General features: G+C 36.4%; 1 protein-coding gene and 1 pseudogene across 1 annotated transcript in view; one reads left to right on the top strand and one right to left on the bottom strand.

The window, feature by feature from the left end:
- Positions 1-19,597, top strand: part of Lrp1b (LDL receptor related protein 1B) — a 1,955,528-nt gene that overhangs the window by 114,796 nt on the left and 1,821,135 nt on the right. The gene's annotated exons all lie outside the window — the stretch shown is intronic.
- LOC102917512 (tetratricopeptide repeat protein 13 pseudogene) lies at positions 8,309-14,603 on the bottom strand (annotated as a pseudogene).

The following is a 19,597-nucleotide window of genomic DNA, read 5'->3' as shown; positions in this document are numbered from 1 at the left end:
TTAATAAGAATGTAGGGGAATAAAATGGCTTATGCATAAACAGTTGCATATAGAGTTCATCCACCTTTCTGAGACTGCATGAGTGGCATAAGGCAGAGTCAAAGAAACTCAAGGTCATCTCATTACCATTGACAAGTTCAGTTTGCTTTTCTTTACTAAGCTGTTTATCTAGCTAATACACATCATCAGAAAGATTGTTACACACAAGGTCCTCTTCAGTGATTTAAACTAACTGATAATCTATACAATATGGTTAATTTCACAATGGATTAAGGAAATTAAAATTGAAATGAAGGTTAGTGCTAGTTAAAAGATTTGAAAGAGCTTACATCTTTTATTCTAATTTTGAATAGATATAATTTTGCTTCTGGCTAGATGGAATAGTTCTGAAATTGACAATTTAAATTTCAATTAATCTCACTTTAAAGCTGTTTTAATAAAGTGTTTCAGTGAAATAGCAATAGTCCAGTAATATGAGTGCTGTTGTATCTAGGAATATGTAATCTAAAAGTGTAGATGAGTTTGAATTTTTCTGTGCTTTAAATTAAATTCCAGATCTTCCTTGACAATTAACATAAATGTATAAGACATATGTACACAGAATGTGCTATGAACAGGAGGACTTGGACATATATCTTGCTCATCACACTTCCAAATCTACTGAGGAGAAAGTGAGTCAGGCTTGGAATTTCATTAGATATAAATACTAATACAGCAATTATTCCCTTCTATATTTGATTTAATCTGTAGACTTGAGCACAATTTTAGATGGATAGAAATATAATCCATGTAGAATGTGTGACTAAAAGAAGTATTTTTGCCAGAATTGTGCACTTTTTAAAAATTAGATAAAATTAGTCACATACTGAAAGCTACATTAAATGTGTATTGCATTTTATTCTTGGAGAAGCAGTCTGAAGATAAAGATATACAGCATTGAGAAAATAAAGTTTTAAAAATAAAGAGAACCACAGGAAAAAATTATTAAACAATAAATTATTTTTATTATTTTGTACAATTTGTATTCTCTAATTGACTGTGATTCAGCTTCTATAAGAAGTTATAAAGTTAAGAATTGGAGTATGTATTCTAATCTGTCTGTCTTTAGTCATTTCCCCTGAAGGGAGATATTTATTTATAAAATGGGGTGGTCATTCCAGAAAAAGCAGAGAGGTTGATTTAAATATCAACTGCAACTTAGAAGAATGATGATGATAAGATTATTATAGGCACTTTAATCAGAGAAAGAGACAACACTTTGTTGTAAAACACATGAAAACTAGCTGAGAGCTCTTCCTAGACACATAAAGGTCATTGGCTTCTACACTAAGGAAAATAAACCCTTACCTAGAGGACACAATTATTTAAACTTCAAATGATACTCTATTAAAACCTAAAATCCTGCTATAGTGTGTTCAGTTCATAATCTGCAAGTAAAAAGGGATATTATGAAAAACAAAATGGAATGGCAAATCTGTGAGGAAAATTTCCAAAGCTATTAATTCACTTGAAATAATTTATAAATATTTTCTTTCACTCAGCACACCTTTTACTGACCACTCACCATGCACTATGTTGCTTACATTCTTAGAATTCTATTTTGGAGTTTCAGAGTCTGGGCTATGCTAGTACAACTAGAAATTTGGCATAAGAAGTAACATATGTTACTGAGAAAGCCTGTTTTATCATGTGCTGTGTCTTTATAATCACCTTTCTATGTCATTTACATATAGAATATTCATCACCCAATATTCATTTTTCACTTTGAATCATTCACTGTAGCAAGTTTGAGTATTAATCACAAAAAAAATACTTCTGGAAGAGCAAGGGTATATAGTAAGTTGTTGCATATCTCCCATCATTTCCCTGGGTCAAGGGATTACCTCACTCCTTTCTTATTTAAGCATGTTATTTACTTAAATTTTGAACCATTCTGTATTTCATTGTCCATTTATCCATCTCCTAGATATATAGAGTAATCAATATTCCATCAAAATACTGTCCTCTTTTGATTTGGATCCACAATTACTTTTTCTTAAAGGTGATAATTTCCTTGAGATCACATTATATCATAATGCTGTTGATCATTAATATTCATATATGGAAATATATCATTGAAAACTTTTGTTTTTTTATGAGAAGCATAATTTTATTTCTTACTACTATACTATAATGGAAAAAAAAAAACCTCTGATAACACCATTACCAAAATTTACAGGTAAATATTGAGAATGTTTTATTTAATTTTAACATTAGTTTTCAATGATAAAGTATTGTTAAAATTTCAATTATTTTGTAAATGAGTGCTCATGTCTTTGTCATATTCCCTCAAGAGTCAAGGTAAGTTTGGAGACTACTGGTCTACCTCTGTTTCACCTTCCTGTTCCCTGTAACAATTGGGATCATCACCCCTCTTAGGTACTTACAGTGATAAGGAAAGCCACACACTAGCCAAACCCAGTTATTCTACCAGTTTTCATTTTATTGCACTTGCTTCCAATATTTTACAGTCAGCTATTCACTTCTTTAAAGAGCCTTGTGACACTGTTCTAACCTGGTTTTACTGCTTTGTGACAGCTACTTTTTTCTTTCTTAGTTTTGTTCTTTTTCTTTTCACATAAAATTGTTCATTTACAGTTTCTGACAACAGTTTCTAGGTTGACATATGCCTTCCTTCATTGTGGTATTCATTCTCAGAATTTTGAAAATTGTTCCTATAAAACTACTTTATAGCATGAATTATCAACCACACATAATCCTAATTTTTCTTACCACTCAGTGGTTCATTCCTAAAATTATTTTAAAATATGGAGATAATTATACAACCAGAATAAAGGCATGAAAACAGCAACATACACTATCTTTGTTCTTTCTACTCTTTTTACTATTTAATATATAATCCTATCATGCCATTCACATTTAAAAATACAACTAATATTGTTTCAAAAATACACTTTTATAAAAATAGTTATTTCTGAGATGGTCCCGTCTCAACCAACCAGTTGATGTATCTTACTGATTATAAAAATCATCATAATTTTCATATTTTCTTTGACTTTTAAAGACCAGTTATTTTACTGGGGAAAAACCTTTTTCTGCAAATGGATGTGATATTGTATGTCTATTAAAGAATCTCTGAATATTTTATCTTGCTTGGATACTAATTGCCTTGTTGATCCATAGAGTTTAGTTCTGATTGTATCCTGACTTCAGGGAACTCTATTGCACAAAAATCTCTTACTTTTTTATGTACTATCAAATAAGTTCTTTATGTAAATTCAGGATCATCCTCCATTATTTTCCTCTATATCTCATAGATTGTTTAGCTTTTAAATATGACACTTCAGGATGAACATTTTAAAGATCTCTGCTTTGTCATATCTTAGTCTAGCCTTATCTTATTTACAAAATAACAATGGTTATGAATTGTGATTTGCCCATATAATAAAAATGATCAAGTTATTTTGGAACCCATGGCTTTAATATTCTTCTCAACTCAAGCAGAATTATTAATATATAGTACACACATAATAAAAAAAACTTTGCCTGCAATTTGCATATACAATGTAATGTACTCCAATTTTTGTGTCTTTTCTCATATCTTCTTTTCAAATATGGTATCCTCATGGTATGTGGATACCATATACCATATGATCTTTCTCAAGAGTGGATTCAATTTAAAGATGAGGCATTAAAGCTTATAGAAGTAAATGCCATGACAAATTAAGGCCCACATTAATTCTTGCATTGAGACTGTTGGATCCAGTGTTATAGAAATTCTACAGCATTCCTTTCACCTATTGAAACCTGAAAATATCTATTTGGGCATTTTGGTTTAAAGTTGATTGTAAATTCTTTGAATCACCAAATATGGTAAATAGATAATAAGCTTGCTGACATGGGTGATATGGTAGAATACTAAACAAGTAGGTAAGCAGGCATTAATAAAAACTGTGTGATAATTGGCATGCTGCTTGATGACTCAGGCATCAACTTTCTCTTCTGTTAAATGATGGGTGCTGAGGCAGATATTTACGAAGTCTCTGTAAGCACTAAATGCGGTGATTCTCATGATCATAGCCTACTGGAGCACATTGCAATTCAGTTTGTCTGTAAAAACCACAGACATACACATCTAACTTATTTGGCTCTGAATAAGGAATTGATGCTAAGAATAGATTTTATGAGATGATGAATGTAATCTTCTTGACAAAATGAGAATCCAAAGTAAAGATTGGTTTGATTTAATGTAGTCAAACATCTGGATATGTGACTAAAATGTTCACTTTCCATATGGATGTTTAACATTGTGTGAATAATACCATCTTTGGTTAAAAAAAAAAGCTAAGCTCATGTCAAAATATGTAATCATCAGTCTGACCTAAGAAAAAATGGTTAAAATTTTATTATTTTTTCATTAACAAATAAATATGACATGCACTTTTACCTTTGGTTAAAAATTACATCTGTACACAATATTTAACATTCAATATTGATCTGATATATATCAGATTATACACACACACACACATATATATATACATACATATATATATGTATATATGTGTATATATATAGTTGTATATATGTGTGTGTATAAGAAAGCAATCCAGGTACTCACAGAAGGAAAACAAAAAGTTTTACAAAATGTGATTACATAAAATACATTTGCCTCATGTATTTTAAGTTTTCCTTCATACTTCCCGATTTACTAAATCTTTGAACATTCACCCTTTCCTGGATTATTATTTCTCCTGTGATAAAATCTTACCTCAAACATAACAAACTATTACACTTGAAATTAAACAAAAATAAATAAGTAGATGTCAAAAAAATATCAGCTTAATACAGAAGACAAGTTATCCAATCATTGTTTTTGCATTTCTTAGTTGATACTCTTTGACTTCATGACAAAAAAAAAAAAAAAAAAAAAAAACCCAAAAACTCAGAGTTGAGTTTTGTCCCAGAGGAGTTTGAATGGTGGTTGACATTTCAGGGACTTCAATATCAGTAGGCTGAAAGTATTGATTGCAATGGTAATTAATTTTTAGAGCCAAATAGCAGGTCTTTAAACTGTTGAGCAGAAAGCACGCAGTCCCTGATGGTCTAAAGAAATATAATTTAAAAGCTATCAATAGTCTGGGATTGTGAAAACTACTTTGCCACCTGAAGCCAATTCCATATAATTATCTTTAAGGCTTTAAGCTACATTACCATGAACCTCACAAGAAAAGGGGTTACTATGCTATCTGATTGAGACTGTGTATCACCTTGTATGTTAAACCTCATTCCACAGTCAAATTAGTTTTGGGGAGTGATTGAAAATTATACCTATTCATATATATTACCAAATGATGCAAAGTATGAGGGCACTAAGGAAGAAGAACTTTCTCTTTTTTTCAGAGTTTTTAAGTTCCTTGTGTGCATTGAGTGTGATTCCAAGCACACATCAGAGACATAAAATTGAAGCAATAGAAGGAAAACACAAAGATATTTTTAGACATTCCCCAAAGACTTCTTTTCAGCTCTCAGACAGTACAAAATGAGTCAACACTTAAGGAAGCCAGAAATAATATAACGAGTCTGCAAAATTACAGCTACCTACAGCTCAGATCTTCAATCAAGTGATTGTTAAAGTCTCACTAGAAAGAGGAAAAAATATGTTCTCAGTTGAACTCACATAATAATTTTAACACTATTGTCAAAAGAAAAGAGTTATAATTAAGTATGCACAAGGTAGATAACTGTGTTTTTGCACCTTCCTAGTGATTAATACATATCCCTGAGGTGGTCTTCTTTGTGTGTTTCAGTAATAACCAATTGCTTCCTGCATATGTCACTGTCCAAGTCAGTGCTTGATGCTGCAAAGTCAATTCCTGTCTTCCTCAGTGATTTTAAATTCATAGTTGCAAACATTTTCTTTTCCTGACATAATTACTTTGCATTTTTAGGCAAATCATACTATGTGAACACATGGTATTCAGTCTTAAAGGTTGAACTGTGCATACCAGGGGTAGAGAAGGGCATTCTACAATGACTACTGCTTGCAAAGAAAAATTTCTCTATCTTGACAAAACAAACCTTTGGGAACAGACATTTTCTTTTAATTAATTTCTGTTCTGTGCAATACACCTGGTTTAAAAGCACACCTGCAATTCATGAGAAATCCCTACTGCTCAGTTATTACAAATACATATTTTAGACATTTCAGAGAAATACATGGATGGAAAAATTGCAACAACTTAAAATTTACTGGATAATAGCCTTATAGATTCTAGTAAACCTCATATTATATCTAAAGATTTAGTAATATTTATGTAAAGATACATGTATATGTACATACAGGCATTTATACAGACATACTTGATAGAGTTACTGCTTTCTATATACATTATTATATTTATATCTATCTGTGTTTATAAATAATATTCATATTCATCTATATACACCTAAGAAAAAATATGTGTTTATATTTGCAAACATTCAGTCAATTATATGTATATCTTGTTTATAATATACTTTACGTGCACATTCATTGTTTAACATGTACACAAACATGTATATAAGTACATATATATATATATATACATATACATATATATGAATACTTACATAAGCTATTGTCCTTTAATATCAGAATATCATCCTGAGACACACTGCATGTGCCAAAGTATGTGATGGTTAACTCCTTCACATTTGCCTATTTTGTGTACACAGCCTCCTGTAAACTTTAAGTAATCTCTAGATTAACATAATACCTAGTACACTGTAAATACTATGGAAATATTTGTGGAATATTATTATTTATTGAAAAATGACGAAGAAGAAAATCCCTACATATTTAGTACAGATAGATTTATTTTCACACACATTCGGACTCCAGTGGTTTAATTGGTGGATACAGAGCCCAAGTCCCCAGGAGTTAGAGCTGTGTGCAGAGGGATGTAGCTTTTTTTAATAGGGATGATTTTTTTTCAAATAGAAAGTTTTGTAGGAACTACAGAATTGAAAGGGAGAATTCCCTGTTGTATACTAAAAAAAATATACACAATGGCTTGACAATTTTTAGCAAAACTGAGTCTATGTGTGGAAGTTTGCTTAATTCTAGAGCATTTGTAGTTTAATATAATAGGGACTTAAGAGGCATGTGAGGTCTGTGAGACTGTAGGTTAAAACTTGGGAAATTCTAGAGCAGTTGTGGATTAATATGTCAGGGGATTAGGAGATGTGAGAGAATGTGGGTCTAGACATGGGCAGAAACTAACTTTTCAAGTCATATTCAGCAAAGGGAGAGCAGGCAAAAAGGGTTAACTTGTTGGTTGCACATAGAAACAGAAGTTACCAAATAGGGCAATGACACAAGTTCCAAGTCGGAATTCCAGTTCTTGCATCACTGAGGACTACAAAGCTGTAGTAGATAATGCATCAGCCACTACAGTCACACTAAAGGCTTTCCATATGCATCCAGTAGCAGGGGTCAGGGGCAAGGGGATGCCCATAGGTTAGGATAAGGGCCTTCCAGAATCCTCATCCACCCTTTTGCTGAGCATTCAAGATGGGGAAGAAAGGAGATGTGCAATGATTAATTTACACAGAAAATAAACAGCAACACACATTTTTTTTGTTCCTTCTGAGTATCCAGAATCCATTGGAAGTGGTGTAAGATTGAAAAACTGGGGTTTTGAAGAAGTATTGATGGAAGCTAGAAGGCAAGGAAATAAAATGGGCACCAGAGAGCTAGCTGCAAATCCATCCAACCATCTGACAATGATGTCTTCAGAAATTCCCAGACTCTGTACTATGTCTAGTCAAATCAGAGCAGGGCCCAGTGAGAGAGGACATTTTTTTTCAAACTGCAACAGTTTAATGGACCTTCTTACTGCAGCATTCATTAGACACTTTCTAAATGTTCTTATATCTAAAAGCAAAACTAGCTCACACATTTAAAAACAACATAATCCAGTGCCCAAACTTGGTGACTTACGGAAATCACCTCGGCTTATTTTTTCAATAAAAGAAAGAGGAACATGGTTCAGTGATTCAGTGTCGGACATTGGCAAATACTGTCTGTGTTGTTTGCACAAGCCATGGAATCATAGGTGCTGGGCCCTTCCATGGTTTTGGAGGACAGAGGGCCCACATGTGGGGGCATGGCAGTAGCAAGGCACCCCACAAAGGTGCACAGGAAGGAAGTCTGAGGAACATCTACACCTTTGTCGAGTGAAGACAAGGCCTGCTTATTGCGGGCTTTGTTCATCTTAATAATTACTAATTTTTGACTTTTGAAGTAAATACTTTTTTTGTTGTAAGGAAGGAGCAGTATGCCTTAACACATGGAAACCAACAGGTGCCATTAATACACACACTTCCCTTCCTGGTCAAGTAGCTTTCTCCTCCAAAACCCGTTTTCATGATTTCTGTTATGGTTCAGAAAAAGTAAAGCAAATGATTTCAAGTTTTCAATTCCTATCAAAAATTGGTATCAAAAGTAATAAAAGACCTAATTCCATAATAATTCCATGTTTTAAAAAATAACTTAAGAAGCAAGAGGCCTGGCCCTTCGTGTGTACAAAATCCTCTGATGGAGCTAGAGTTTCTTGAGACACCGCGGAGTGGAGGTGTTGAGCACCTCGATCATGGACCTCAGAGTCAGGAATGTCTCTGACACTGATGGCAGGGTCTTGTAGGAAGGGGAGATACTTTTCAAGTTCATTCAGCTTTTTGCTATTTTGTTGAAGGCCTCTGAGCCAGGGGCTGTCATGTCTTCAAAGTCAACTAACTTCCCTTTGGAGATCTTCCCAGCCACTTTACCACTGGCCACCAGCACTCCCACAATGACTGAGTAGGCAATGACACTAGATCCTCAAGACAATGGCATTAAATTATAAAAGTAGTAAACTAAGGATAAGATTAAGTTGCAGACAGCATCGGCCTCCCCGAATTCTGAGGAAAGGATCAATACTTTTCCCTTTGCTGTCAAGTCTTTATAAAGGGCATCTATTTCAGCATGATACAGCTGCGTCCTCTCTTCTGTGGTTTGAGTTTCCACAGAAAACAGGATATTGCCAACCTTCTCTCCTGTGATAGTGATGGTGAAGCCGTCATATTCCTTCCCTTGATCTTTGAGGCTGGGAACTTTGGTGTTCACAGTGAACCTGTCCTTCATTTTGGTATTAAACTGCCATAATTGGAAGAAGGTCCTCCACTTTATGTACCTTTTCCAGTGCTTCTCTGACTTCCAACAAGCCCTTTGGATTATTTGCTCCATGATAAACAAGAATTCTATCTTTAATAAAATGAAGTATTTTCTCAAAATATTCCAGATATCTCATATTTATCACCTGACCCCTGATTAAGTTGATATGGTTGTTGAAACCTCTGCTGAGACTTCGAGCTGGTATCTGATCCAGCCACAGTACAGGCTGGTCTGGATCAGCGATTCTTCTCCACTTGGCGGCAATGTCGAACATGTCCCTCCACTGCATCAACCTCTTCTTCCTGTTCATGCGGACCTTTGAGTTCGTCCAGGTCGGATGAACAGCCTGCATGACTTCCAGTGCCGCCAAGCCCATGGCTCTGTGTATCCTCTTGTTGGGCAGGAAACCAGGTGTTTCATACTGCATTAGTGAGCCCAGGCGGTCAGCTACACATATCAGCTCCTGTACTTCAGGCTTGTAGCCCTCGAAATTCTGATGTAGCACATCCTTGATGTGAGGCTGCAGGCCCGGCTGCTCTTCGTAGCCATCTATGAGAAAAGGTGGGTTCTTCGCCCAGTGGTCCTTGAAGCTTCCTGGTAGATCTGTGTCAATGTTACATTCTGTCAGGGGGGTATCGAGGTGGGCGTGCAGATATCGAGAATATTCTCAGAGATACTTCACCCTCAAGTACTCTGGGGTAGCCTTCTGGCTGGGGAGAGGATCGTTCAGCATAACTTTTGTCTGTGCTTTAATTCCTTCAAAAAACTGTCCCATTGCCACGTGGCTGAGCCCTTTCCTGTACTGGCACACTTCATTGTACTGCTCTAGTTGCAGGCAACGCTTGATTTCTCCTGCAGGCTGCCATGGTGGTAGAGCATCGTCCCTCGGAGCTGTAGGGTCTGCACATGGTTCTGGCTGAGCAGCAGGGCTTTCTGGAAGCTCTCAGTGGCTGCTTCAAAATTGCCAAGTTCTCTGTAGGCCTGCCCTAGACTTTTATATGCATCAATAAAGGCAACTTTCTGTTTCAGAGCTTCTTTGAAGGCCTTGGCGGCTTCCTGGAGCATTGTTGAAAAATGCCTTATTGCTTCATCATAGAGACCACTGCTGACCAACACATAGACAATAGCTAACTCTTCATTGGTGCTGTCGTCAGTAGCAAACGGGAATCTCTTCTGTTCTGCAATAGACTTGGCCTGGCTCGCACTCTGGGTACTGGTCCACCCAGTCCCTCGACTGCGGGCAGACGCTCCCCGCTGGGGCCTCCTGATGCTGCCAGTGCTGAAGCTCCTGCTTCAGCAAGGACAGCGGAGAGTAGTACTCGGTGGCCCGCGGGCAAGCCAGCGCCCCCAGCGGCAGCAGCAGCGACAGCACCACCCCAGCGTCCAAGAGAGGACATTTTAATGTACGCTTATGTGGCTCATCCAGCTCATTCCAAAGGAGACATCTAGCCTTGAGTCAAAGCTGTCCAAGAGTGTCACCAGCTCTGCCCTCTGCTGCTGGCCTGGTGCTCACGGCTGACAGCTTTCTGTCTAGAAGAAGCACTGTATTTCCTAGGACCATTACAGCTGCAATTAAGCAATCTCATGAAAAATTCATCTTGTAGGGTAGAAGTGGTGACAGTTCTGGTTTACTTAGGAGCAGTGGCCCTCCTGTTTGCAGTGTTGGGGTTATAATCCAGTCCTTACCCAAGCTGGAGAAGTCATGCCCCTCTGGTTCACAGCATGCCTTTGGAACAGTTTCTGTCGAGTGTCTATGGTCACATCACTTCTACTTTTGCAAACTTGGTAACTAGCAAACCAAGCAAGTCCTCACCAGTCACCATACCTGCACATGTGCTTGTGAATGTAGAATCCTTGCTATTTCATCAAGTGGACACAACCTGACCAAGGACACAATATCCTTTAAGGTTACATTACCAATGATATCATGCCCAACTAAAGATTTCTCATAAGAGAGACTCTTTTTGCTCCTAATTATAAAATGAGGATAGAACTAATTAAGTACTTGAAAAACCCAAAGGAAAGTTTATAACTTTTCTCTTAAATTTAAAATTGTGCGAATTTAAGAGACTTGAGATTAATCTTCAGAATCTGATTTTTTGACATAACGTGTTATTACTGTTATTAGTGATAGAAAAATGTGATGGAATATGTGCTGTTTATAAAGATGTTTTAGGCCAGGATATATGTGTATGCTCATTTACATAAATGCATATTTATATGTATATTGGCAAGGATGAAATCATTAGTGAAAAAGGCCAAAAAAGTAATCCATTTAGACTTTAGGTCTAATTATTCTCCACTTCTATTGATACTGGAAAGAGAGGCAGTGTTTAGAATCCCTGGTGTCCATTGTGAGAATTCCAATAGCACTGTGGGAATTTCAAGTTTCCCCAGTAAAGTGTACCCACAGACAGTAAAGGGCCTGGTTTTTATGTTTTTATAAAAGACGTTTGGTGAAGAAGAAAGCCATGTTACTACACATAGACAGTCCTACAAAGAGTAAGTTAACCTTCTTTCTTTGTGTTGAGTTTTGGAAAGTGTTGGCAACTGGCTTCTGTGAGTTCCAACATGCTAGCACACTAGGTGGAGAACAGGTAACAGAAGCTGTGAATGCTGGAAAGAGGAAGGGTATCAACTCCACAGACATTTCTAAAAACAATGATATATAAGGTGAGATGTAATAATGCGAGTAGAAAATGCCTTTGAATCTAATTAATGTGTCCACAGAGAGATGATGTTTATCTTACTACTGTCTTCAATCAGTCTAGTATACAACAAACCATCCACTGGTTGTGAACTTGCTATAAGCAAGGGAAATGGCTTCTTCTGTCCTTCTATAGCAACATTTAATGGATGAAATTTTTCAATGACCCCTTTATTACATATTTTTAACTAGTCTGAAATGCATTTTAATCAAGTCCTTCAATGCCTCCAAATAACAACTGACTTTTTCTAAACACAGGTTTTTTAAATTGTTCTCATTCAGTTCTTCTTGCCTGAAGTCAATAGAAGATTTTCAAAGGGAAATAGAAATAAATATCTCTTCAGATTATTTTTAACATGAGCATTTTCCTCAGATTTCAGAAGATAACACTAATGAGAGCAATTTTAGGTGTGTGCCTGTCCTGTTTTATTCCACTTCCTTATTTGAGCAAACTTTTATTTGTTGCAATACTATAAGCCTACAATTCTTTTCAAGAGAGAAACCAAAAGAGAAATATAAGAAGATTGCTATTTCCCAAACTCTAAAGTGCCTTTCTTACTTGGTGAGTGATTTACATTATGTTCATGTTTTGCCAAGTAAATGCCAAAACCTGGCTGAGACCAGAGGCTAAACACACAAATGAAACTGACTTTGTGTACTGGAAGAGGTATACAAGTTTGAGAAGTTATTTTCAAATGGAATTTATTAAAAACATGAAAATAACAACAGAACCACCATGACAAATAGTAATGTTGAATCCACATTTATTCATGTCTTTCTTCCTGTCAACACTACATGAAGAGTGGAATAGGCAATAATTTCTGTCTCTAAGTAATTTAACTGGCATTAGAAATAAAACAAGGTAGGCAAAATCATTTGAAAGTCAGGGAGCTTCCTGTCCTGTCCAGAACATATCATGCATGCTGACAATAAAAGCAGATGTACTTGGAGACAACCACTGGTGATACCCTGGTTGTCAGAGGAAACTGCCACTAACATTCTTCTTCCTGAAGTTGTCCAGAATGATGTGAAGATAGAAACAGTATTATCTCTCTACGTGTGTGAGTCATTTTTTTGTTGGTGTGATTAAAAACTGACCAAAGGCCACTGATGGAAATAATAGTACTTTAGGCTTATGATTCTGGAGAGGAATTCCATCCTGGCAAGAAGCAAGACAGAAAGCCACAGGCATGATGGCAGGAGCAGGAAGCTGCAGGATCACATCCTCATCCACAAAGATGAGGCAGAGCCGTAGATGGGATAAACTCCCAAACTCCCATAATGATGTACTGCCTCCAGGAAGGCTCCATCTCTTACAGGTTCCATAAACTCCCCAAAACAGCACCAAGGACCAAGAGTTCAAATATGTGAGACCATGGGAGACCCTTCTCATTCAAACCACCACAATATGCTACTTGAAAGCATAATCTTCCATTCTATATTCTCATAAATGAATGACTATCTACAGATGATTGTGTACCATAATGGTATACACCAAAATCTTTGTGTGTGTGTGTGTGTGTGTGTGTGTGTGTGTGTGTGTGTAATGTGTTTAGGGATATTTGTATGTTGATGTGGATGATGATGATGTGGGTGTGTGTATGTGATGGGGTATGTAGTATGTGTTGGTGTGAGTGTGTGTATATATACTATACACACACACACACACAATGTTAGAAAACGTGTATTTATTTGTGCGTATGTATTTGGGGATATGTGTGATGATGATGGTGGTGTGTGTATGTATGTGTATTATGACAGTGTATGTTAGTATGTGTTGGTGTGTTATGCTTGTATATATGTGTATAGATGAGTTAGTGAATGTGTGTTATACGTTACTCTAGCCGGGCGGTGGTGGTGCACGCCTTTAATCCCAGCACTCGGGAGGCAGAGTCAGGCAGATCTCTGTGAGTTCGAGGCCAGCCTCGTGATAGTCATTGATACCATGGGCATAGTTTTCCCAGTGTCTACATCTTCAACAGTGGCACTGTAATTCACTTTACCATGAAGAATTAATCTGTTCACTTGATTCCCCTCACCTCTTCAGTGAGTTGCTTCTGCTCATAGTATTTCTTTCAGTTCTGTGGCATTTGTCACAATTTTTGGTTCTTATAAATTTTGTCATAAATTCCCAATCTTAAATGGATATAGAGTACATAATTGTGGATTTTTTAAAAATTACCCAGTAGTCACATGACCTTAGGAAATGACAGCTATTAGTAAATGGGCCCTTACTACATACCAGAAAAGTTAACAACTTGCATTTACTACTGAATCAATATAAGAATACAGTGGCTGTTTTGTGAGTTACCAACACCCGAAACTGAAAATGCTCAGAGGTGAGGGCACCCTAAACATGACAAGGGTCTGCATCTTCAGAGCAGAGTTCCGATTTTTAAATTCTGAGTACTTTCATTAGACTAGATTATTCTCCACTATAAATGGGAACTTAATAGCTGTCAGATGGCTAGCAAAGCAACTGACAGTGGCAATACCCACAGCTCTTGTGACATTGCACAGTAAATCTTCTCAGGGTTTGATTGCACAGCCCCCTCAGTGTTCCCATGCACTCTGCCTGTATTTCACTGCTCTGCCACAGTATGTTTTTGTTACCTTTGCAGCCACATCCTGAAATGCAATTTCAATCTGCTTCAGTTTAGCAAGACTTTCTTTGTCTGCTGAAACCCTGCGCAAGGTCATAGCTTGTGGCCATAGAGGGCCAGCGAGGGAATAAATAGGAACTGCACTATTAAGCTATACTTCTGGGGGATGCAGCAATTCAGAGGGAAGGAAAAAAAGGCATTCTGTCCTCAAACCTCAGCCCACAAGACTATATCTCTCCAAAGAGAAGGACTTTTCTAATTTACATGAGATTAGGCCTTGGTCTAGTCCAGTTCTTTTGCTGATTAAGTGTTGTATAACAATGATGACTAATTTAGAGGCCTAAAGAGAAGCAGTGCTTCTAACTCATAGGGTCAGTCAGCAGAAACCTAGATACAGAACCATTGCGTCTTTGACTGGAGGTCTCACAAGCCACATACAGTCTGCTTGTGTATTCACCTATAAATTTGATTGGGAAAACGCCTCTCTTGGATTGTTAGCAAGATGCATTTCCTGGTCACTTAAGGATTCCTGGAGACTTCTTCAAAATCATTAATAAAACACAGCATCTTTCCTGCTGCAAATCTTCAACTTCTACACTGTTCTTAAGAGTTTGAATGGATCTGGCTCTTGTAAGTTAGCTATAATAGTATTCTAAGTATCACTTGAAGCCAACTGATAAAGGACTTTAATTATACATTCAACATCATATAAGCTTTACTCTAGTGCTTGATCAGAAGTCAGTAACTGGCCCTGGGATAGGAGTTGAGGTGATTTACCCATGCTTTCTAGGTATACTCCTTACTTAGACATTCACTACCATCTAATTGATATGTTACAATTTTCAAATTTCATAATTCCTTATCAGTCCTTACTGCTTGAACCTATTCCAACATATCCTTATTTTCCTATTTTTTCAATATTACAGATAACATGCTACCTAATTAATTCATATATTTTGTTTAATGTGACTTATCAATACAACGTAAATATACAGCTTCAAGCAAACTTTGCATTGAACATTAATACATAGCATGTACATTATCTATTAAGGGCTGTCAATAAATATCCAACAGATAATGTCATATGTTTTCTCAATTTTTTCTCTAATTACAATGACATTTTCTTATTGTCAAATAGCATGCTTTATTTGACTATACTATGCAACACCAAAATAATAACTATTACCAGTATTTAATGTATATGATGTATGCAAGTATTTCTAAAATAATAAGTTCATATTGTCATAAATTTACATTATAAAACTCATAGAATGGAAAGAGAGGAAAATTAAACTATTATTATAAAACAAAAGCTGTAGTCTTTTATCTAATATAGTCATAACTTACTGTTTCCTGCATTTTTACACACAGCATAGTAATTACGTAAGTAGTCAGTGATGAAAGCTCTGATTATTGAGTATTGATTAGGACTGAATTGACACCTGCTGAAAGAACCCTATGAAGGGTGAGTTAAGCAACAATGCAGCACATCTAATTTGGATCAGCCTGGCTATCTTGCTAGCTTTCCTTTCCTTACTTCTTAATATGTGATAACAACAGATACCAGCCATAGTACTTCGTACATCTGGGTAAAAATGTTCATTTTTGATAAAATGCAGGAAAATGAGAAGAATGAGTAAAGTTACAGATGAGGGAGGCATTAGTTCCAAGTCGCTGTGACAAAACACCCTAAAGCCACACTTTTGGAGGTTTTATTTTGCCTGGCTCCCAGTCTGAGATTCCAACTTTTCACGATGTGGAGACCATGACTGCAGGAGCCAGAAGTGGCTGGCCACATTCTCTGCAGGCAGAAAACAGCGGGATATATGCATGCTTCTGCTCCGTTTGCTCCTTCAGGATTCTTCAACTTGTTGAAAAAAATAGTTTTCTTTCATATTTATTCTAAATCATATGGCCCTTGTAAAATAAGCACCACCTCAACATTTGTGCCTGGCTTCCCAAACAATGGATAAAATACAGATAACCATTATTCATGGGGCCAATAATATATTACTTTAAGCAATTTATTGCTCAGGGAAAATTGTATCTGGTAAATCCTCAATACATTTCTTAAGAATTAGATTAATTCTTACTACCCTGTGGTCATCGTCTGGAATTATAATAGGTATTTTACTTCCATTTCCATAAATATACATCGTAACCTTTGATATGCCCTATAATCATTTGATCTTTTAATAACTAAACTCTGTTTATCAGTTGTTTTCAAAAGGAAGTCATTGAAAAGACTTGTGAATTAAAATCTGAAAACATGGCCGGGCGGTGGTGGCGCACACCTTTAATCCCAGCACTCGGGAGGCAGAGCCAGGTGGATCTCTGTGAGCTCGAGGCCAGCCTGGGTTACCAAGTGAGCTCCAGGAAAGGCACAAAGCTACGCAGAAAAACCCTGTCTCGAAAAACCGAAAAAATAAAATAAAAAATCTGAAAACATGTTCATATCTGTAGTCAGATATTTTTTTGTGCTGCCAGCTCACAAACAACGACATGGAGACTTATTAATTATGAAAGTTCAGCCTTAGCTCAGGCTTGTTTTAATCTAGCTTATATAATTGAAATTATCCAATTTCTATTAATATGCATTCTATCACATACCACCCATCCTGCTTCCTCTGTGTCTTCTTGCATCTCTCTCAAGGGTCTAGATTCCTCCTCTTTCTCTCACTGCCCAGAAGTCCTGGCTATACCTCTCACCCATCCATTGGCTGTCCAGCCTTTTATTACACCAATCATAGAAATACACCTTCACACAGTGTACAAATATCCCACAGCACATATCCTCATTAGATAGTGAAACTACTAAAGCACAAAGAATGGATCATTTCTGTGTATAGAGATAAATCTATAAAGTTTGTACTGTCTCATGATCGATATTCTGGAAAGGCATCACTCTTCTGATGGCCACATCTTTGTCATCTCTCTGACCACTCTGAGAACTGGCATGAGAACAGACCCTTTTTGTAACATCAGATGTACAAGAATTACAAGACAAAGTAGAACTGTCATATGTATTGTTGACCTTGGCTTTGACACTGGACACAGGTAGCTAAGGGAGACTCAGAGAATTCCTGCTGAATGTTATTTCATAATGTGGCACTTGTAATTGTACATGTCAGTGACAATTTAAAAAATTCAGGAGACCCCAGTGAATTATACAGTGTATATATAAATCTTCCATATCAGGTAGATTTTAAACTGATGGTATCAAACCAAGAGCGAAATGAAAGAGCCACCAGTACTTACCCTCAAAGGCTAATAGCTGGCAATGATTTTATGACTCATTAGTTTAGAGATGTGATCCTACCCATTTTTAAAATGCAATGTACATGAACATATTTCATCTGTGATAAGTTGTTAATAATATGAGAGAAAGGGGTCAGCTGATGAGGTAAAACTCTTCAAAATTTTGCTACTGGATGTTTGATTTGATTGTAATTAATATGATTATGTCTAATTGGAATGCTCAGTTGCTAAGGATGGAAGATTGATAGGTTAATTGATCCATACTTGTTAGTAATATCCTGCGATATATTGGTTTTTGAAGTATGACACATACAGTATATGATTAAATTTTAAAATCTTTTAAAATTGCTAGTTATGAAATTTCAATAAAGCCTAAGAATATAGAAATCAAGCTAAAGTGGAAACTATCCTTTGAGCTAAGGTTAATTGGTTCTTTTCCTCTTTTGCTTCGATTAATGTCCCATCCTTTTGGTTGACACAGTTGTGTAAGTGTTCAAGGTATTTTGTAGTGATTTCACAGTGCAACTCCCATTAAAAAAACATGAACTGCATGACTAAATCAAAGCATGCTGCTTTGAAAATGTACCCCACTATTTTCGGTGAATTAAGCTGTCAGAAGCTGATAAAATTGGGCTCACATTTCAAATTTGAAAGTATATTTGGAATGCATTTATGTCCTTTTCATCCAAAGTTCATATGAAATTTAAATGGTAGCATCACTTGATTAGGGACTCAACAGCAATGCACAGAACCAGTATCCACCTTAGACATATTCCTGAAAGTGTTATAGTTAACGATCCAGAGGTAATCAGTTACAATGTCTATCCATTGGACTTTGCTGTATTATACACAAAAGATCTATACTTTTTTCACCATTTTGTCTCTTAAAGCACATGACAGCTAATTTTCAGGGTGTTTTTGCATTCAATCCATTGGGTAGTGTGCTCACTAATCAATGTGCAAATGATTCCCAAACAGGAGCTCAGAAGCAAGCCATGTGTTGGCCTTCTCTCCTCTACTTCACCGTGTTCTGTACTTGACACTCCAATGCTCAGTAAATATTTACTACTTTGCATTTTCATTTTAAATTAAAGAAGAGAATTGCTAACAAGCAGATATCAGCCCTCTTGCACAGTGCAGCATGAAACTGTGTGCAGAAGTGAATGTATCTCCAGCAGGCAGTAGATGCACTGAACACTCAGGCCTTTGCAGCTAAACCAGATTGAGTATCCATCTCATTCGCTCACTTAATACTTGAGTGACTTGGAATATTTATAGCTTTTTGTGTCCCATATTATATACCAGGTATAAGAATATAATTACTAGCCGGGTGGCAGTGGTGCATGCCTTTAATCCCAGCACTCGGGAGGCAGAGCCAGGCAGATCTCTGTGACTTTGAGGCCAGCCTGGTCTACAGAGAGAGAGATCCAGGACAGGCACAAAAACTAAACAGAGAAACCCTGTCTCAGAAAACCAAAAAATAAAAAAATCCAAAAGAATATAATTACTACAAAGTGGTATTCCAACAATGAAGCCACATAAAGTCCAGATGTTCACGTTGTTCCTACAATCACATAAAACTTTCAGATGTGTTGTAATGTATGGGTACTGTCAAAGAGTCTTCTTTTATTTCTATTTCCCAACTATTAGCTTAGTAGTATGTGGAGTTATGATCTCCGGCCTCTAGCCTGGCTCAAAATTCTCCTTCATAGTACATTGATTTCATCTTTTCATTGGTTTACAATAATTATTTGAAAGTGGTAGAATTTATCCTTAATACATTTGTGTGCTTCCTAAAGCTCTGCTATATACTGTCAAGATCAATAAGTCTTT

This window comes from Peromyscus maniculatus, chromosome 4 (assembly GCF_049852395.1).
Source record: "Peromyscus maniculatus bairdii isolate BWxNUB_F1_BW_parent chromosome 4, HU_Pman_BW_mat_3.1, whole genome shotgun sequence".
In the NCBI taxonomy this organism is placed as follows: domain Eukaryota; kingdom Metazoa; phylum Chordata; class Mammalia; order Rodentia; family Cricetidae; genus Peromyscus; species Peromyscus maniculatus.
Note: the sequence above shows the minus strand (reverse complement) of the source record. Positions and strands in the feature narration are given on the sequence as shown.